The sequence below is a fragment of the Sorex araneus genome, chromosome 6, assembly GCF_027595985.1.
Source record: "Sorex araneus isolate mSorAra2 chromosome 6, mSorAra2.pri, whole genome shotgun sequence".
In the NCBI taxonomy this organism is placed as follows: Eukaryota; Metazoa; Chordata; class Mammalia; order Eulipotyphla; family Soricidae; genus Sorex; species Sorex araneus.
The window spans coordinates 62,483,753-62,505,737 of NC_073307.1; the positions used below are offsets into that span (position 1 = coordinate 62,483,753).

Genomic DNA, 21,985 nt, shown 5'->3' on the forward strand with positions numbered 1-21,985 from the left:
TGTAAGGAACTTGAAAAGGCAATTTGTCAGTCTTCATCCTTTACTAGACATGAAAATGCATACCAGGGGCCGGAGCGATAGCACAGCGGGTAGGGCGTTTGCCTTGCACGCGGCCGACCCGGGTTCGATCCCCGGCATCCCATATGGTCCCCCAAGCACCGCCAGGAGTAATTCCTCAGTGCAAAGCCAGGAGTAACTCCTGAGCATTGCTGGGTGTGACCCAAAAAGCAAAAAAGAAAAAAAAAAGAAAATGCATACCAGTGTGAAATCTTACGAATGTTAAGAATGTGGGAAGGCCTTTGTGTTCCACTCAGGCCTTAGGAGACAATGTTAAATTCATACTGGATGACATGCCCTAACCCCAAGTAAGAACAGGCCCCTTCAGTAATACATGGTTTGTTTGTATAAGGAAGTGGGGTGACCCAATGTGGAGATATGGAGGAAATAATCCGAGTATTGTGGGACACACTTCCCATGACGTCAGCACATAAGGGAAAGGTACTTGCTTGTTATCACTCGGGTGCAGCGATGTCAGTGTCCCAGCATTTGGACTTGATGAGTCTGTTACCTTGTAATTAATGGGCCTTAGTGATTGAAGCCAGGAAAATGGTGATTAAATTAGAATTAAATAAACAGGTACTAAATCCTCCCCTCACTTCAGGCTGTCAAGGCTGACCTCTGTCTCATTCTTTGCCCAGACTCTGGCTTGGTTCACAGGCCCTGGTTTGGTTTGTGGGGATTAATGACAGAGATTAACCATGATGCAAACCCTTTGAAATTAGAAAAACGGCAAACCTCCATTCTTCAAGCCCTCTAGTAGTATGCTCTTGGGAGAGTCACTGAGCTGTGCTCAGGACATCATCCTGTCTCTGAGGTCAGCAATCCACGTTTGGGGTGGACTCAGGGAAACTTATGTGTCCCTGGGGTTGGTGTCACATCAGCTGCATGCAGGGAAGTACCTTACCTGCTGCAGCATCTCTGCACTCTCTATATTCAGGTTTCCTTAGATTTAGAAAACCATTAAGGAAAAAATTTCATAAAGTATTAAGTAAGCAGAATGGCCTTGACAAGTTTCTTTAATAGGGTGGATAGAGACACTTTACATGGACTTTACTGTGCATAGAAAGACATTTGCTGTTTTTTGAGATGATCCAGAGGCCCCTGAATCAGATGTTTTACAAATGGTGGGAACATGAGAGATTCACCAACATCCACCCCCATCTCAGTAGGAAAATCCACGTAACTGTGATTACTAGTAATAAAGGGTAAACCTGGGTTCCAGTGACCTCAATTCAGCAGTAGTGAGGGGAGAAAAAGAAAGGTCAGACTTTTGCTTGGAAGCAGTAAAGTTCCAGCAATCTAATACTCACCAGAATGGAAAACACCATTGTGATCTGTCAAAAAGGCCAAACAAGGACACAAAATTACAAGTATGGTTTACTGACTGTTAGCTTCATGTATGCGTCCATTCTGGGGTTGGTCTACATGCCCCGTTTTATATGCTTACTTATATATTTTCGTTTGGTGGCACACCTGGTAATTCTTAAGGGTCACTCAAGGTGGTGCTCGGACCCTATTTGGGATACCAGGAATGGAATTCACGTCGACCAAGTTCACAGCAGGTGGCAGTGCACTGTACTCTCTCTCTGTGTTTATAATTTTGTTCTGGAACTGCCTCCTGGGTTTTCCTTACAGAAAAAAATCTACTACTTGTGTGTTATCAAGGGGTAGAATGTTGACTGGACAGTGCTCTCTGATGTCTTACCAGCCCTTGCTCCTGTTCCAGTGTCTCTCCAGGTCTCTGGGCTGCTGCGTGGCCAGTTCCTCTCTGCATCTTCAGGACTGACTTGGAGGTCACTGCTTTCACCCCACCTTGATTGATGACTTCCCCAGAAACTCATTGCCCCATGCCCCACATGCTTCCTATCTTCCTGTTTTCCTTTAAAGAGCCCCCTTTGCATTTCTCCTGATGGACTGTGTGAGAGCATTGGTTCATTGTTTGCCCAGCACAAGACCAGAGGATACTCCTTAATCCCCACTATCCCCCAATGTGTGACAGGCCACTCCAGCAGCTCCCTCTCCACCCCTTTACGCAAGCCCACCCCTTCGAGCCACAGATTCAGCTGGGTGGGGATAATGGTTTTCTGCACATCTGAAGTCTGGACCTTTAAGGCTGCTTGCTGAAATGGAAGTGACATCACAGTGGGGCCTTCCTGGTGATTCTATTCCTGGAAATGGGTGAGAGTCATTGTTCACTTGGGTAAAGGACAAAGTGGGGCCCCTGTGAGCACGTGGGGATCTGAAGTCGATTTTGTGGCAGGACGGGAGCAGGCTCCCATGAGTGCTCAGTGCCTCCCCATCTCCATACTGAGCTGCGGGTCACCACCAGCTTGGGGGGCACTTTTGCACTTGTTTTTCACTTGTTCCCTGATATCCAGGTGGTTCCTGAGGTGCAACGGAGCTTTGGGGGCTGCAGGGGTCGAGGGTGTGAGTGTGTGATCTTGAGGGGCTCCTGCAGCCACAATCGCCTCCAGCTGTGAGATGGGGCAATGGCAGGTGGGTGCAGGGCTCAGAGCGGGGGCTGTGGGCCTGGGGCTTAGGGACCTGCCGTGGGCAGGAGCTTGGCCATCTGACCCCCCAGCTGACCGTGTTGGAGCCTTGGCCCCAGTCTCGCTGCTGTAGAATCTCCAGATTCACTTTGAGGGGTAGAGTCGAATCACACTCAATGGCAAGAGATCCTGTTCCGGTCCTACTTTTTATTGGCTGCCCTGGTGGGATGGGGCATCCCGAGCAGTGGATCTGTAGGTGACTGGGGTTTGCCAATGACAGTTTTCTTTTTGGGCCATTTTTGGTGTGGGCTATTTTTGGGTGGCTATTATGCCCTGGGATACCCCGAGGGCTTACTCTGGCCCCCGACTCAGATATTATTCCTGGAGTGTTCTGGGGGCTGTGGGGATGCAGAGGATTGTCTGGTGTCAGCAAGGAAAGTATCGTAACAGCTTTACTGTCTGTTCGAACAGGAATTTCTGCATTGTAACATCAAGTTGCAAGCTCTGCTGAGACCCCTGGCTATGAGGTGAGTACTGCAGGTAAAGGGTATGTGTGTATTTGTAGAAAGTATAGCACGTAAAGGGTGTGTGTGTGTGTGAGAGTGTGTGTGTGTGTGTGTGTGTGCGTGCGCTCGAGCATGTGTAGAAAGTTGTTTTTCAGAGGAGAGGGAGTGAGGGATTCCCCTCACCCCCTACCCTTATAGAGCCACATTTCAGGCTTTTTTTGCAGGGGGTACAGTCCTGATGTTGGTTGTCGCTGATGTGCAGGAGCTCCTGTCCTTGGAATCTGCCCCTGGCTACGCCTTTGAGAAACTTTTGTGGGTCCCAGGGAGGAATTCTCAGGCCAAGGCAGGGATGAGTTTTCAGTCTTGTAGCCAAACCCAGAGCTTGTGTTGCGAAAGGCAGCACAGATGCCAACCCATTTTGCCTCCCCTGGGGAGACAGAAGCATCGGGCAGTGTCCCCCAGGCAGGTCTGTGAGCTGGTGCCTGAGGGTGTGGCTGGGTGATGACATGCCATCAGACACACCATCCCCAGGTAGGAGGAGAGTGACAGGATGAGGCGAGGCAGTGACAGGAGGCTTCCTGGGCTGAATGTCTCTAAGATGTTTCAGGAAGGACCCTGCCATATGACTCCTTGTCGGAGGGCCCAGCTCTTTTCTGTATGAACCCACATTTGAGTCAGTTGTATTTGGCTTTTGCACCACACCCAGTGTAAAGGGTACTCATACCTCAGTGCTTAAGGATCAGTTTTGACACGTCTCAGGGACCATAGAGGGTGCTGGGGGGGTCAAAGGCTGGCTTCGGAGTGTTTTGTTTTCTTTGGAGGGCTACAACCAGTGACTCTGGGAATACTCTTGGCTCTGCACCCTGGCATTGCACCTGGCAGTGCTTGTGGAACCATGTGTGACGATTGGGTTCACCAGCCCGACCTGCTGTCCTGTTACTCTGTCCTGCTGCTATGTTTTCTTTCGTATTTATTTTTGTGCGACAGTGGAGGTGATCAGGCCTTCTTGGCTCTGTGCTCTGGATTCTGACCTGATACTCATCACTGGTCCCCCGGATGTGCTGGCCCCATTTGCGCCCTGGTAGCTAGAGTGACTCAGGTCCCAGGTTAGGTGCGTCTCCCATTTTGTCCTTCCCCCTGTGGAGAGCCTCGCCTGCTCTCTCACACAGTCCCGCATTCACTCGCTGCTGTTTACAGTTCTGAGCAAGCCCCAGTTCCAGGGAGACGGAGCAAAGGATCTCGGGCTTTTGGGCTCAAGACACTTTTAACTGCTTTGAGAGGCATGTGCAGTGACCCTGAACTTTGCTCAGAGTCCTACAGGCTCATATGTGCACACACAACTTTCAGTCGATGCTGGACATGGAGTGTCCCCTTCTCCCTAGAACATGGGCTGTTGGGTGCAGGGGGTGTATGTTTAGTGTTTTGGCCTAAAAGCAGGGTTACTCCTTTGGGTCCCACTGGTTCCGTGCTCAGTTGTTACTCCCCACAGTGCTCATAGGAGTAGTGACTGGGATGTCCCTGGGGTTACTGTGAGCAAGGCCGCCACCTTCAGTAACCTTCCAGTAGAGCATCCTCACATTTCAGCAGATGCATCTCTCTTAGAGCAATGTTGGTACCTGAAGTGAGCGGAGTCCTGTGAGCACACTGCGTCTCCCCATCCCTGCACTGTGAGCAGTGGGGCTGCGCCAGCTTGGGGGGGTCCTTTAGGACTTGTTCTTCACCTGTTTCTGATAACCAGGTTGTTCCTGAGGCGCGGCGGGGCTTTGAGGGACCCAGAGGCTTTGGGGCTGTCGTGGGGGCTGTGTCCGGATGCAGGGGTCTCGTACATGAGTGGGTGATTGTGGGGGTGTACCTTTGTCCACGATCGCCTCCAGCTCTATAAAGGTTCAGCAGCGTGTGGGTGCAGGGCTGAGATCGGTGGCTTCGGGCCTGAGGGCTTCAGGACCTGCAGAGGGCAGGGGTTGGCCATCCCTAACCTCCCAGCATGGGACTGAGCTGGCTCTGTCCCAGAGCTGTTGGTCCTGGTGCTACTAGTGTAGAACCTCCAGATTCACTTTGAAGGGCAGGGCCCCAGCTTCCCTGCAGCAGGAGGCCCAGTTGTCCTCTGTTCTATGACTGTCATGATGGGGCTGGGTTACTCAGTCATTGGGTCCCTGCTGGTGTTTGCAACTGACATGTTTTCAGTGTTGTTTAGGTTTGGCTTGTGTACCACATCCGGAGATACTCAGGGTTTACTCTCGGCTCTGCACTCGGGAATTCCTGCTGCCGTTGCTTTGCGGACCATATGGGATGCTGTTGATCAATCTGGTTTGGCTGTATGTGCATGTACGCAAGTTTCCTACCCACTTTATTCCAACTTTTGTGCGTTTTTTTCTAGGTCAAGAATTGCTGCTTCTTAAGGTCCAGTTGAATAATACCTCTCCTGACCAGATGACCCCTACCTGTTTGTTATGGTGAGTAGTGAGGTTAAAGTTTTGCATTTTTTTAAAAGAGAAATAGTTGTTTTCTGGGGTGGGTGGTGTTGTTTTGGAAGCTTTGCTCAGGGTCACTACTGATGTGGTGAAAATAATTTGATTATAAATTGCCAGAGCAATAGTAAAGCAAGTAGGGTGCTTTCCTTATAAGCAGCGAACTCAGCTTCGATCTACATCTGGCATTTTATATAGTCTCTGAGCCCCACTAGGATGCAGGGGTCGTTTGTGTGACTATGTGATCCTGGGGGGCCCCTTTCGCCACCATCGCCTCCAGCTCCGGGATCGGGCAGCAGCGGGTGGCTGTGGGGCTGAGCACTGGGCCTGCTGTGAGGGTGGGCGGGGATTGGCCTTCCTGACTCTGACAGCACAGGACTTTGCTGGACCCTGTCCAGAACCTTTTATTTTGTTGTGGGGACTTGTGTTGCTGTAGGTTTTCCTGGTGGTCCTCAGGCCTTCCTTTGGGCGGTCCTCAGGGAACAGCCCCTGTCACCCTACCTGCTGTTCTCTCTTTGACTTTCTAAGAGATTTCCTTCAGTGTTTGTGTTTAAAAGTGAAGGAGTGAGCCCATAACAAAGCTAGTTGGGTGGAGTGACAGTACTGCGGGGTGGGTGTTGGTCTTACCCATGACTGACTGGGGTTTGATCCCCAGTATCCTATATGCTCCCCCAAATGTCACCGGTTCTATGCAAATACATAAGCCTAAGAATTAGTTTGAGGATTGTCAGGCTCCTTACAGGGATCCTCCCGAAGGATCTTCCCTCTGCTGTTGGCCTGTTTGGACTGTGAGAACCACAGAGATGCCCTCCACCTGCCCGGCCTATCCACCCAGGGATTGTTCGACTAATTCTTACCTTGATTGCTGTGATTGATTTCAGAACTCAAACCACAGCATGAGGATTTGTTGTTGCTGAAATTTCACTTGAGAATGTTGTCACCAAATAGGAGTGAATGGCAAGATTCACACGTGGAATAGACATATTTCTATGCTGGCGGGATAGCTCAGTGGAGCGAGCATGTGACTTGAAAGGTGGGGTCCAGGCTCCATCCCTGCACCTCATCTGTGTTCCCGCAACAGCTCAAGAGGAAATCCAGAGTGTAATGCTGGGAGTGGAGGGCCTTAGTCTCACTGGGCACTGACATTAGTCAAATTAAAACCTAAATACATTGTATTATTCTTCATACTAATGGAATACTGTGTTTGCCTCTGTAGAATGTTCGTGCAAGTGTTAATGTTTCAAAGAAGTGGTTGGTGGGCCCTAGTGATAGCACAGTGGGGAGGATGCTTGGCTTTGTATGAAGTAGAAAGCTGGATCCATCCCCAACACCCAGAAGGTCCCCAGCACCCCACTAGGACCCATCCCTGAGCACTGCTTGATGTGCCCCCTCACAAAATTAATACATTGCTGGAGCGATAGCATAACAGGCAGTGCGTTAGCCTTGCACATAGCTGACCTGGGTTCGATTCCTCCATCCCACACGGCAGAGCCTGGCAAGCTACCCGTGGCGTATTCGATATACCCAAAACAGTAACAAGAAGTCTCACAATAGAGACGTTACTAGTGCCAACTCGAACAATTGGATGAACAATGTGATGACAGTGCTACTATAAGAAACATAAAATTATAGCTGAACATTACATCAGCATATCTCAAAAAAAGAGACTTTCTCTGCACAACCAAGGTACAATTCTTGACTACTAGTACAAATTTTGAAGAATTTCATTTTTGTGTCATAATAGCACAGCAGTAGAGCGTTTGCCTTACATGCGGCCTTCCTGGGTTCGATTGCTCTGTCTTTCTCGGAGAGCCTGGTATGCTACCGAGAGTGTCCTGCCAGTACAGCAGAACCTGGCAAGCTCCACGTGGCATATTTGATATGCCAAAAACAGTAACAAGAAGTCTCACAATGGAGACATTACTGGTGCCCGCTCGAGCAAATTAATGAGCAACTGAATGACAGTGCTAGAGTGCAATTCATCCACTACCAAACTACTAAATGACTACTCATTACAGAGGAGAGAAGGGACCTTTTGTTCATGTGGCTGATCCATTTTAGATCCCAGTTAAATTCAGTACATAGTCAAACTTGAGCACTGTTTGAAGAGTTGCTGAGCACAGAGCTAAGAGCAGCTTGAGAACCCCAATGGCTATGAGCACACACAGATCCATATAAAGGAATATTGATTACACATGTAATACTTTTCCATTCACCAATTCCTAAGCCTGATTCTAGGTCACCCACAAAATTAGTTTAACAAATTCTGGGCATGTGATTCACTTAGTTTCTAGCCCACTCCTGTAACTGAATACATGAACAGTTGGAGCTACTCCAGCAATTGGAAGTTCAGTGCAATGTAAACAACAATCAGGACAGTTCAGTTGGGAGGTGCTGACCCAGGATCCATGGTTAGAACCCCAGAGGGTTCCCCGAGCCCAGTGTGGAGTGATCCCTGAGCAGTCAGGGAAAATGCTCGGCACTACAGAATGTGCACCCCCAAAACGGATAATGAACACAAAATATTATGATATCTGGATATTAACGCCCAGTGATTTCTGAGCATTGTTTTTTTGCGGTGTTGGTTGGGGGTCAGGTTTGGGGCTATTACTGGTGTGTATTTGCAAGGAAATCCTTGTGGATTTTATTCCCTTTGTGAAAATATAAACACTCTGGCTTCATCCTCTGACTGTCCGGTAGTTGGCGACCCCACAGATTTCCTGCTGACCTGATCCAAGTTCAGGAACGGGAAAAAAATCAACTTTCCTGACCAGAAAGTACCAGGTCAGGAATAGTTGGAGTCTGGCCCTTTAACACTCCGGCCGGAAGTGTGGGTGACGTCACCGAGTTCCTGTCTGAGGGTGGCAGCATTTCCATTCGGCCACAGAGCATGGGGACTGGGGCAGGAGGGGAAGGGGGATCCCGGGGCGGACAGGGGGTCCTGGCTGGGTGGCTTTGTGCCGTGGCGGGGGCGGGGGGGAGGGGGGCGGCGGCCCCACCCGGGTGGCCCCTCGCCCTGCCGAGGTCTGTCCAGTTCGTTCCTGCCCTTCAGGGAGACGCGGGGGATTCTGAGGGAACTTACCTCAGGGCTGCCGCGGGCGCGAGTCCCGGGGAGGCCTGGCCGCGCCCGGCGGGGCTCGGGGCGACTCCGGGCTCTGCACTCGGGATCCTCCGGGGGTCGGGGGACCCCGTGGGGTGTCGGTCAAGGCCCCGCCCTCCCCGCTGCCCTGTCGCTCAGGCCCGGCCACAGAGAGAGACAAGAGGGAGCCCCAGTTCCCCAGTTTCCCGCACGTGGGCGGGGCGTGCGCGGCCGCCTCCCCATTGGTTCCTGCGGGGACACTCGGAGCCCCCGGGGGTCTCGGGCTGGGGCGGGGGGTCACCCGGGAATGTTCCCGGGCCGGTCCTTGTCGGGCCACTTCTGTCATTGTGACTATGGAGTCGGGGCCGAAGGGTCGGTTTCCCTGGAAAGGGGGGAGTTAGTCTCTCTTTTAATTAAAAACAAAGTTTTGTTTCATAATACTTGACCGACTTCCCGCCGCGCGCAGGGTCCCTCCTGGCTCTGCACCAGGGGACTCTCCTGGCGGGACTCAGGGTCCTGTGGAATGTCAGGCTCGGTCCTGTCAGCCCCGTGCACGGCAGATGCTCTCCCAGTGCACTGCCCTCTGCACTGGCCGGGGACTCAGGAGTGTGTGGCTGACCGTTTGATTTTCCCTGGTTCCTGCGACTGCGGTAGGTTTTTGGGATCCTGGGAGATGCGGAGCTGAAGAGACTCTGGCAGAAGTGGGTCTAGCATCCGGGCTGTGTTGGAGCAGAGTGGTCCTTGCAACCAAATGTAGCAGGTGGTAGGCTGGTCACTTCCAGGATGTACCCCTAGATGTACCATAATGCAATCTAGGATTTCCATTGGTCACCACACCCTTATTTCTTTGTTTTACATAATTTTTAGATTTTTTTAGGGTGAGGGAACACATGGCAATGTTCAGGGGTTATTCCTATCTCTGCACTCAGGGATCACTCATGGTGGTGCTCAGAGAAACGTGGGATGCCGGCAGTCAAACCTGGGTAGACACGTGCAAGACAAGAACCCCACCCACTATATTTCTGTTATTATCAATTGTAGTTTTTGGTCCACAGCTGGCAAGTGCTCAGGGCTCACTCTTGGATCTTAGCTCAGGCGTGGCTCCTGGCAGTGCTGGGGTGGGGAAATCTATGTGCTCTTGCATATTAACCCGGGCTCAGCTGCTTGAACAAAAAGCATCCTATCCATTTACTATCTCTGCTAACTCTGATTTTATTTTTCCCCAGAAAAATAATTTCTGCTTCCCCTGTTAGGTTTCAGAGCAATCCCTCATTGACGGAGGTATTTCTCCAGGACGAGAGGCTGCCCTTTCTGTTCTGGTGAGTACTTGCAGAAATGGGATTTTCAGGGACCTGTTGCACTAGGTTTTAGATGTATCACTCTAGGGGCGGGAGCCTTAGTACAGCCAGGACAGTGTTGGTCTTGCTCAGGACGGACCTGGGTTCAATCCTCCCATACCCCATAGGAGTGTCTGAGCATCAAGAGATCTGGCCCAAAAACCACAAAGAAAGAAAAGCTGAGGGGGCTGGAGCGAAAGCACAGCTGGCAGGGCATTTGCCTTGCACGTGGCCGAGCTGCACTCAATTCCCAGCATCCCATATGGTCCCCTGAGCACCGCCAGGAGCAATTCCTGAGTGAAGGGCCAGGAATATCCCCTGTGCATCGTCAGGTGTGACCCAAAAAGCAAAGCAAAGAAAGAAAAGCCGAACAGTAGGAGAGCAGACAGGGCACTTGCCTTTCATGCGGCTGAGGGGTTTGTTCTCCAGTACTGCATAGGGTTCCCTGAGCACTGCCTGGTGTCTCCCAAACCTCTTTTTGGCTGCTGTGGGCTTCTCTCCTACCTCATCTTTTTGTTTCCCCCTTTATGCTACAAACTTGGAGTTGATCAGGGACTCTTCCCCTCTGTCCGTGTGTCTCTGGATGTAGGGGAGCCGTGCCGTGTCCCCCACCAGTAAAGGAGGTGCTCAGCCATTGAGCTACTCTCCCTGGTCTATCTCACTACTTGGAGAGCAGACGGGCTGGGATTTGAGGACATACCTGGCAGTGCTTGAGGGTTGTGCCCTGCTCTGTTCACATTAGCAGTGCCAGTGGGTACTGGTGAAGGTCCCCGAGGTTTCATATGACCAGCATGTGCTCCAGCCTGGGGTGCTCTCTCCTGCCCCTGTGTTCATACCTTCATTGGAAGTTCTTAGATGTGAACATGCTGGAAAACTTCCAACAAGATGCTGTCAGAGGAAACAAAGGGGTTGGAGTCTTTGAGAAAAATTATAGACTTTCATCATTTAGATTTCTTTTTGGGCCAGATGTATGTTCCACCTACTTTTCTTACACAGGATCACATAACTGAATGAGTAAAATGACATAATCTGTGAAAACTTGACCTGTAAGTTTTGAGCATCTCAGGGTGTGGCCCAAAAATAAACCAAAGAATTGAGCCTTGAGATTTATTGCTGGATTTCACACATATCTGTTAGCAGACTACTTTTTCTGTGCCTTTGTCGGAGGGGAGGGGAGTGGCGATCTCAAATCCAGCAGTACTCAGGTATTCAGGGTGTAAAGTTGAGTCAGACAGATGCAATCCTTGGAAATCACAGCCTGTTTTCAGCTCAGGGTCACACCAGGCGCTGCCAGGTGTCCGCAGCCCTGCCATGAACTCTACCAGTTGGGCCATGTCCTAGCCTCCACCGGCATGCCAGTCTGTTCTTATCAGAAGGTTCACAGGATTTATGTAGAATTTGGATTCTGGTGTAAGAGATAGGCCAGGAGTGCAGGCCTATCTGCCTTAGAAGCAGACTGCCACAGTATAATAGTTTCATTTCCAGTTGGTCATGCCTTCGATGCTAATGGGTCACTCCTGGCTCTGCTCATTGATAACCTCCTGCAAGACGTGGGAACCGTTTCCATCTGACGGAGATTGAAAGTTGATTGAAGTACATGCCAGGCAAGCACCCTATGCTCTGTGCTATCACTGAGGCCATCATAAAAAGGGTTTTACTCTGGTTAAATTCCAGGAAGTTGTGATAGTAAATGTACTTTTTCCTACTAAGTACACAACTCACTATTCTTGAGTGTGTGATTTTGCTTTGGGATTACATCCACCAGTAGTCTGGGCTTCCTTCTGAGTCTGCACTCAGGAATTACGCCTGGTGGGTTTGTGGACGGTATGGATGAGGGAGGTCAAACCCCGGTAGCTGTGTAGAAGGCCAGTGCCCACCTTTCCCTGTGTTTTATTGATCTGACTCTGGGATCTGATTTTTAACTATTCAGCTATATATCTTTTTTCAGAAATTATAGAATTTTCAATTAGGGAAGACCCAAGAGCCCTAAGAACAGGTCAGCAGGTCAGCTGCTTGCTTTACCTTCCATGAGAGCGAATGGCATCGTGGATTACAACGCACTTCTTTGTCACCTGGAGAGGAAGGAACATCCGGGGATGTCTTTCTGAGTGGGTCTGTGAGCTGGCCTGAGGGTGATGCTGGGCCATCATCATGAGGCCCATGAATTGTGCTCCATTCTGGAGCTCATAGGTCTGACTTCTCTTCCAGGTGATTCCACGGAGCCACCTGCTAATCCTTGGGAATTACAGAAGCTGCAGACAATGGTGACATGCCACTGACACACTGTTTCAGGTGGGAGGAGAACAATGTGGTGACATGATGCAGTAACAGGCACGTACCGGTTTCTAGGGTCTCTGTCTCTTGAGTTTCAGGAAGGAGTTCTTTTTTTTTTTAATATTTTTATTAGTTTATTTTTAATTAGAGAGTCATCGTGAGGGTACAGTTACAGATCCATACATTTTTGTGCTCATGCTTCCCCCATACAAAGTTCAATAACCCATCCCTTCACCAGTGCCCATTCTCCACCACCCGTAAACCCAACATCCCTCCCCCCCTCCCCAGACCCGTCTCCCCCCACCCCACCCTGCCACTATGGCAGGGAATTCCCTTTTGTTTTCTCTCTCTGATTAGGTGTTGTGGTTTGCAATAGAGGTGTTGAGTGGCCATTGTGTTCAGTCTCTAGTCTGTATTCCACCCGCCTCAGGAAGGAGTTCTGGGATGTAATTCCTGGCCTGAGTGCTCCGACTCTTTGCTATTTGAGGCTACTTTGTCCTTGTCTGTTGTTTTCCTTTTATTTGGATTTAGCCACAACAAGCAGTGCTCTCTGAGTACTTCTATCTCAGTGTTCAGTTATTCCTACCAGATCTCAGGGTCCCTATCAGGTGGCATGGATTCAAGACTGTCTTCAGTTTCATTTGTTTTTTTTTTCTTTTGAGCAACATTTAGTGATCATTATATTTTAGGACAGGAATGATTGTGTGCTTTATATCTGTTTCACTTATAGTAATTGTCTTTGCAAAGTGACTGTACTTTGATCTATGCAACATTTTCCTTTTTAAATTTTTTTAAAAAATTTTTTAATTAGTGATTCACGGATATACATATTTTCCTACTGTATTTTAGTCATACAATGCTCGAGTACCCATCCATCCACCAGTACCCCTTCTCCACCACCGATGATCCCAATATCCCTCCCACCCCCTCATTCCATACCCCACCACCCGTCCCCGCCTCTGTGGCAGGGCACTCACTTTTGTTTTGTGAGGTGAGGGGAGGGTCACAACGAGTGATTCTCTTTGGTTACTTCTGGCTCTGCACTCAATGTTGCAGCTGGCAGTGCTTGCCGGACCAGATGGGACAGTGGGGATTGACAGTCCTGCCCACTGTCCCCAGACCCTCTGTAGTGTAACTCCATCTGCCGCTTTGTTTTCTATTGTATTTGTTGTTATCCCACAGCGTATGTGCTCAGGGCCACTGGAGACCTACCATCAGCTGCGGGCCTTCGGTGAGAGCAGCCTGGGAGCAGGGCTGCGCTTTGTGTTCCCCAGGGACAGTTGTTCTGATGGCTCAGGATTATTGACAGCAATGCTGATGACTTTCATATGTTCATTTCTCTTTTTCTGTTTTTGTTATTTGGCCACACTTGGCAATTATCAGGCTTGCTGCTGGGATTCAGGGGATCTACCCAGATCAGTCAAGAGCATGGGAAAGGCCCCCACGTGATGTACTATCCCTCAGCTTTCTGTGAATAGTTCGTTCCATTGCTAAATGAATCTACTTCTTGTACGACCACAGGGGCCCATGGGGGTGCTGTGGACTAAACCGGCTCAGCACCTATATGGCACGTATTCTATTGTACCTGACCTGCAACTTCATTTGTTATTTTTTTCAGTTTTGATTATTTTAGGGGACTATACCCAGCAGTGCTCAGGGATAACTCTGGCTGTATATTCAGGAATTTCTTGTGGCATTGCTCCTGGCCCTTATGGTTGCTAGGGATCAAACCTATCTCTGTGCGTCATCAGGTGCCTGCCCTGCTGGACTATCGCTCTGAGCATAAGTTCACTTTCTTTTTAGGGACTCATGCCATTAGTTTCTGTTGTATTTCAGTGCTTGGAGTCACTTCCTGTGCTTTTTGGGGGGCTTCAGCATAACAATTTCAGACTGAATTTAAAACTTGGGACTTCTGTGACTGATAACTACCAATTTGGGGATATCAGAGTTTCTGTTCAAGCTCTTTTAGGAATTAGCTTAATTTTGTTTGAGACATATGGTGTTGGCTTGTCACCAATATCATTTCTCTATTGGGACAGGGATTTCTGGGGTGAAGCCTGCGGTGATCTCCTGGCTTGAAGGAGGAGCCCTAAGGTGGGGTAGAAGAGGCATGTGTGCAGGTGAGTGTCTGAGGACCCTTTGTGGCTCGGGCCCTGCGAAGTGTGTGGATGCCTGAGTTCATGTGAGTCACGCTGCTGACCATGGAGGCCTCGGGCTCTTGGATACAGGTGTCTGTTCACGCTCACGATGCCCTTTATTTCACGAACTGCTTGTCATAGAATGATCCTGTGCTTTCCTTTCTTGGCTTTGTTGTCATTTTTCCTTATCTGTCAGGTAATGTACAATATTCATGGGATTCACAGCCATTGGCCCCCTGTTTGTGCTTCAGTGGTTTCTTGTACAGCCTGCACTGGTGGTATACCCTTTCAGGGGAATCTGTTTACCACTCTTCTCTCTGTGTCATGCTTATTTTTGCCCTCAGATCATTAGAATGTTTTGGCAGTATATTAAATTTATTTTTGGCTGTAGGGCTCAGAATTTTCAGTGTTTATTCCTGGCAGTTTTCAGAGGTTACTTTTGGTGGTATTCAGGGATCAAACCCTGTCAGCTTCATGTGATGGAAGTGCCTTCCCTGCTGTTCTATCTAATCCACTAAGACACAACTTTTGTGGGGCTGGAGCAATAATACAGCAGTTAGGGTGCTTGCCTTGCATGTGGCCAACCCGGGTCCAATTCCCAGCATCCCATATGATCCGCTGTGCACCGCCAGGAGCAGTTCCTAAGTGCAGAGCCTGGAGTAACCCCTGTGAATCGCCAGGTGTGACCCAAAAAGCAAAAAAATAAGAAGTAAAAAAGAAGTGTCTTTTGCTTTTCTGTTTACATAATGAATGTATGAGCCTACGATAAAATACTGATTTGAGATAGAGAGCTGATACCTCAGGAAGGGTAGTTGCATTGCACATGGCAGACACAGGTGAAAACTTGACATCTCATATGTTCCCAGGTATCACCAGGTCTGGATAAAAAGCAAAACTGAAAAGGCTCCTTTGTGGATTTGCAAGCTGCTCCTAGCATTCCCCACAATGGACGTCATTCAAATACTTTCCATTACTGATTCTTTTTTTTAATTTTTGTTGGATAACACCAAGCAATGCTCAGGGGTTACTCCTGGATCATTCACTCAGGAATTACCACTGGCAGTGCTTGGGGAACTATATGGGATTCTGAGAATCGAACCTGGGTTGGTCTTGTGCAAGGAAAATGCCCTATCCACAGTGCTATCACTCCAGTCCCAATATTACTAACCCTTCCATTGTGTTTTATGTTTGATTTCAGAAAGGAAATCACAGCTTCAGGGGATTTCACTGCAACAATTTGATTTGGCAATTGAGTCACCAAAAACGAGTGAGTCGGTATGATTTGCATATTGAATATAATATGTTGGCAGGATAGTTCCTTGGAAGAAGAATGTGACTTGAAAGTGGAGGTCTGGCCACTGCAGGGTGGAACTTTGTAGCCTAATGTTTGAGTAGAGGGTCCAGAGTCTTAGTGGATGCTAAAATCAGTCCTTTTAAAATCGAAGGATATAATTTTGGTTATTATTATTCATATTTCTTGCTTTTTCATTCTCTCACGGTGATGCTGACTAGTTACTTCAGGCTCAGCTCTCAGGAATATCTCTGGGAAGTGCTTAGAGCACCATCTGGGATGCCAGAATTCAAACTGGGTCCACCAAATGCAGTGGGAATGCCCTCCCCACTCTTCTAGCATTCATAACCTGTCCTAGCATTCTTAATGCTGTTCTAGCATTCTTAACCGAATTCCTACTAGTATTTAGAAGAAATACTGTGATTTTTCACTGGATTGAAAGTAGGCACAAGAGTTAATTGCTTAAAAGAATTGGTTTGTTGCCACGAGTGATAGAGTATTGGGGCAGACCGTCAGTGATCCTTGTCACTTCTTGGTGTGGTCATTCTCAAAATAAATACAAACTACAAACCAAAAAAGAATAAAAAACCTCGATCCTAGAGAGGATTTGTTTGTTGTGAAATGTTTTCAGTGGCCCCCATGGTCCATCTTGCTGTGTAGGATTGTAGCCATGCCTTAACACATGGATAGGGGCTCCACACTGTGCTACAAACAAACCCAGACTCGGGTGTATTTTATTTTGTTGGAAACTACTTCTTTGGCATTCTGCAGACAGTCCTATGTCCATTTTATGTATATGTTTATCGAGTTGAGAATATTTGAACAATTTAATGATTGTGCAGCCTTCATTATGTGGAAACATTGGGTCATCCCATAGAACATCCATCCACCTGTCATAAATTGCATTCCTAGTGGTGGAAATGTTGGCCGCAGTTTCTTTTCACAGAGACTATAAAGGAATGGAGCAGTAATTGGAATCCTCCTGTGCATTGTACAAGGAAGCAGCCAACCCCAGTGGAATGTCTCTGATCCTGCACTCTGTGACAATATCTCCAAGTCAGCAATCCCGCCCTCTGCTCCATGGGGATGCTGAGAAAGGCTAATGTCTTCTGAGGGATATCAGTGTGGAGAGAGCGACCTCACTGTGAAGAACCTCTCACCTGGGAAAAGTTCCTCACAGTCTGTTCTCCTCAGTTTCTGTACACAAACACCTCAAGGCAGCAGCCCCAGGAATGTGGGAGAGGAGCACTGTTTATAGTGAGTCCCACATTCCGACATTGGCATAAGGAAAGTCACCATGTACTGACCCTGTCCAAGAATAATGTTCCTTTAGAAACCTACAGTAGACAGAATCCCCAGGATCGTTACCAGGGAGAACAAACTTTGAGGCAGGTATCATCGCAGTGTGTCAGTGCAAAGATTCCAAACTGGAGTGAAACTGTTTATGTTTACAGACTGTGGGAACGCTTTCACTTCCCCCTCAAAACGTATTATACATCAGAGAATTCACACTGCTGAGAAACCTCATGCATGTGAGCAATGTGGAGAGGCCTTTACCTTGTCCTCACAACTTGATGGCCTCAGGGAAATTCATACAGGAATGAAAACTTACTCATGGCAGGACTGTGGGAAGGCCTAAACTTGCTCCTCTGATCTCTTTCATCACAGAAAGAGTCATTCTGGAGAGAAACCTTATTCACGTCAGGACTGTGGAAAGGTCTTTGCTTATCACTGAAGCCATTCTGTGCACAAGGATAATCACACTGGAGAGAAACAGTGATTTTGTAAGACATATGGAAAGGCCTTCACTTGATGGGCAGCCCTTAAAGGGCACATGAATACTCATTCTGGAGAGAAGTCTTATATATGTCAGGAGTGGGGGAAGAACTTTAGCAGATCCTCAGTTCTTAGTATACATAGGAGAATTCATACTGGCAAGAAACTTCATAAACTTAAGGCATGTGGAAAGGCTTTCAGTGATTTATGAGCCCTTAATAGGCATGTGAATACTCATACTGGAGAGAAGCCCTTTGTATGTCAGGAGTGTGGGAAGACCTTTAGCAGATCCACGTATCTTACTGTACATAGTAGAAATCCCAGCCTTATGTATGTCAGGAGTTTTGGAAGGCCTTCAGCATGTCCTCCTATCTTTCAGTACATAGGAGAATTCACACTGGAGAGAAGCCTCATAATTTTTAAGTTTGTGGAAGGGTCTTCACTCAGCAGTCAATCTTTACTCAGCATATGAGAAGTCATACTGGAGAGATGCCTTAGTAGTGTCAGGAATGTGGGAAGGCCTTTAGCTCATGCTCAGTGCTCACTGTACATAGGAGAACTCATTTGGGAGTATGTCTGGAGTGTGGGTAGATCTTTCTCAGATACTCAGAGCTGACTAGACATAATAGAATGCACACTGTCGAGAAACCTTAGAAAACGCAAGGCATATAGAAAGTCCTTCATTTGATCATCTTCCCTTATAACACATATGGGTACGTACAGTGCAGAGAAGTCTTATGTATGTCAGGAGTCTGGGAAGGCCTGACATTCATAAGGCATAATACAGTAGTAGGATAGCCTTAACACTTATGTGTACTCATAGGAGAATTCACACTTGAGAGAAACCATATTAATGTAAGGACTGTGAGACAGCCTTCATCAGCACCAGCGATTTCATACTAGAGAGAAATTGAATGTGAGAAATGTGGAAAGCGTATTATTTCTCATGCCTTTGTGTTGGGGCTGGACTGAGCTATCAGGGTGAGCCCATGTATACTGTACCGTACTACGGACAGGAACATAGGGACCCATGAAAATGGGCGAGACTTCTCGTGTGTCCTGACTGGTTTGGATGAAGCTGAACATTTTCCCCCTTCAAGCTGCCTTCAGAAAAATAATTTCAGAATACTGAAAAGAGCAGTTTTTCCTTCTCTCACAGAAGCCTGGCTGGTCTTTGACATGCAGATGGTGTTAGCCAGGCCTGACCTTTGATATTGTAAATTGTAGATTTCAGGTGCAGGCCCAGCTTTGTCTTTGGGATGCAGATTTCAGGTGCCTGCCCAGTTTGTATTTGAAGTGGCAAGCACAGCCTAGTCTTTGGGATGTAAATCCAGGTGCCTGAAGAAGGTTTCAGTTTCGGTTTTGTATCCAGGTGCCTGTAGGTTTCAGTTTCGGTTTTGTATCTTTCCCTTCTCAGTTATGTATTCTTTTCCCGAGGCTATAGGCCTACCCATACAAGGAAACAATATGTTCCATTGTCTCAATGTTCTCCCTGTAACATTTTTTGATGCCTTTGGTGACGTCACTATATTGCGCCCTTTAGAGGTACCATGATTAATAAAAGGAGGTCCACGAGGCCCTCTGCCTTTGCTAAGAGCCAGAGCGAGCCTTAGTCCTCCAATCAGTGAATATTTCTTCCGCGTTCCTATCTCAGCGCCTCCGATTGCAGAACGTTCACGCAACACCTTTGTAGTCATAGGAACAATACTGGAGAGAAGCTATATGTTTCCCTTTTTCCTCCATTTTTTAAATTTTAGTTCTGGGGTTCTGAGTTGTTTTGGGTGGTGTATGTTGTATAATCTGGAGAATGGGGATATCCCTCACAAATTATGCAAGGATGTGAATCGGATCAAGTAGAGTCATTGCTGTGAAATTATTTTGTAAGTTATAAAGTGAGAGCCTGGCAAGCTACCCGTGGCATACTTGATGTGCCAAAAATATTAACAATGACGGTCCTCATTCAGCTGACCCTGAGAGATCCCCCAATACGCCATCAGCCTACACTGGCATGTGCCAGGGACAAATGGAGACGTTACTGGCACCCACTCGAGCAAATTGATGAACAACAGGATGACAGTTCTACAGTGAAGTTATAAAGTGCCATTTGAACATTAGGCACATGGATGTGGCATATAAATATAAGTCGGTATTTCTGGCTTTAATCTTTATTTTAAAGTTGGCTTATTAGTATAAAGTAGCAGATTATGTTAAAGGAATTTGGGGGAGAAATGACGTATTAATAATGTTTTGGGGAAAGGGTTCTGATCACTGTTAGGTCATAGAAAACAATAAGACTTGCAGTTTATTTGGGTCATTTGTATTTGGGATAATTAAGTGGGTAATCCCCTCTGGTCACTTTGTCTTCTGACATCTTCTTTCTGTGTGCTGGCCTCCTCTTACCACTTAATCCGTCCTAACTTCTCCTCCAGGCAGTGACCTTTACAGTGCAGCTATATTTTCATTCATTATTAGTGGGCTTATATGTTGGGCCTGTCATCAGATTGGACGGTGTGAAATCATCATTTTGGTTGGTTAAAAACAGTCAGTTCAGCTTGCTCAGATTAATACAATAGGTACTCAATAAAGTGTTGCTAATTCTCTCATTGGATCAATAAGCCAAGCAGGGTGTTTTGCTTTCTAGCTCCTTGGATCGTGGTTTTTTATGATTTTTTTATGCTTCTAATCCCTTATCAGAATAAGAATTTTTGGTGCTTAAAATGCATATCTACAAATAATGCCAGTTACATTGAAATACAGTTATGGAAATTAAAAGAATCCAAACTTGTCACATAGTAATGTGTGCTTTTAAAATTAATTCATTGAACAGCAAGATCATTGAATTAAAACTTGGGAATAGTTACTTGTTTTTTTAATGATAGCTGCTTGAAACTTTTTTGCACTGTGCACAGGAGATGATCATTATGGAATGGCCTCTGATGATCACTGAGAAATATGGAATGCTGAGAAAGAGCTGTCAGCACCTGAGAGCTGTCAGCTACCTTTGGTAGCTGAATGATCACTGGGGAGAGTTACCAGATTCTCATTTAGAATGGAAGGCTGTTAGCAGAGGTGATCTAAGTGGCAAGTTTAAGATACTTAAAACTTAAAAGCGGTGATAAATGTGACTGATGTCAGTAACATCACTGTCATACGAGTAAAAATATTGTGATATGATGTAAAGTCAAGGCAGAGATAGTGCTAATACTGTTGTTATGCTTTGTTGCCTATCTTCTTTTTTGGGCGTCACCTGGTGTTGCTCAGGGGTTACTCCTGGCTTTACACTCAGAAATCACTCCTGGTGCTACTCAGGGGACCATATGGGATGCCAGAGATCAAACCCAGGTCATTTGCACGCAAGGCAAATGCCCTACCCGCTGTACTATTGGTGTGGCCCAAGGCAGTCTTGTTCATATCTAGGGCTGTAGTCTTACATTTCAAAGACTTTGGAAGTTAGAAGGCCATAAATCATCTTACAAGTGTTGCAAAGATGTCTACATTTGTGGACGTCTGCTAGGCTTGATCCAATGCTTTGGCAGTATTAAAGTATTAAGGCTTTATACTTCCAGACTTGAGGGCTAGAATCTGTCCAGACAGTCCTTGTTTGCCTACCAGTGTTTAAGAAATTTAATGGACTCTATTTATATTATTTTGCTTGTAGATTCCAAATATAAATTTACATATAGATGTGGAACCTTTTTGCTGTGTGTGTAGGGGTGCACAGCTGGAGATGCTCTGGAGTTACTCCTGGCTCTGCACTCTGGAACTACTTCTAGCAGTGAACCGGGGACCGTGTGAGATACTGGAGATCAAATCTTGGTTGGCTGTGTACAAGACAAGGTCCTACAAATTGTACTATCTCTTTAGCTCCAGACATGCAAACTTTTTAAAGAGAATTCCATTGAAATTTTCTATAGTTACTAAAATATAAAATTTAAAAAGGACTTTGTGAAAATGACTCACAAAAACTGTGTCTGTTAAGAAAAGTGTGCTAGTGTTTACATGGGAAGATCATGTGCAAATGATACAGTGAGTACTCCAGTGGTTCAGAGAAAGAAGGCCGCCGTGTGGATGGGATGGCAGGGCGAGCTGGGCCTTGGAGAGGAGGAGTTCAGTGGATAGACACGAGTGCGGGAGAAGACATTTGCATCAGGGAGGAGGTGTAGGAACTTTGGGTTTGCTCCTGGGAGTATATGTTACTTCAGAGAATGCTGCTTGAGTTTGGAGATGTGGTACAGCGGGTAGCGTTCTTGCCTTGCAAGGGGATGGCCTGAATTCAATACCATGCACACATATGGTCCCTGGAGCACCACCAGGAGCGGTTCCTGAGCACAGAGACAGGAGTATGCACAGAGTGCCCTTGACTATAGTCTAAAAACAAACTAACCAAAACAATAAAAAAAGAGATTGCTTCTTATTTTTGTTTGGCTTTTTAGGTCACACCCAGTGATTCTCAGCGGTCACTCATATCTCTGCACTCATGAATTACTACTGGCGGTACTTGGGGGAATACATGGGATGCAGGGATCAAACCTGGACTGGTCATGTGCAAGGCAAACACCTTACCCAC

The 21,985-nt window shown here is 47.2% G+C and overlaps 1 long non-coding RNA gene across 3 annotated transcripts; it reads left to right on the forward strand.

Annotated features, from left to right (window-relative positions):
• The first annotated feature begins 14,248 nt into the window (after positions 1-14,248).
• LOC129405642 (uncharacterized) lies at positions 14,249-20,212 on the forward strand. 3 transcript variants are annotated; one of them, XR_008630715.1, is made up of 4 exons: positions 14,249-14,333; positions 15,550-15,626; positions 16,576-18,765; positions 18,801-20,212. It is a non-coding gene; the product is annotated as an uncharacterized LOC129405642 (long non-coding RNA). The 3 variants fall into 3 exon arrangements; XR_008630716.1 differs by having other exon boundaries at positions 16,589-18,765; XR_008630714.1 differs by having other exon boundaries at positions 15,550-15,618; positions 18,801-20,211.
• The last annotated feature ends 1,773 nt before the right edge of the window (positions 20,213-21,985 follow it).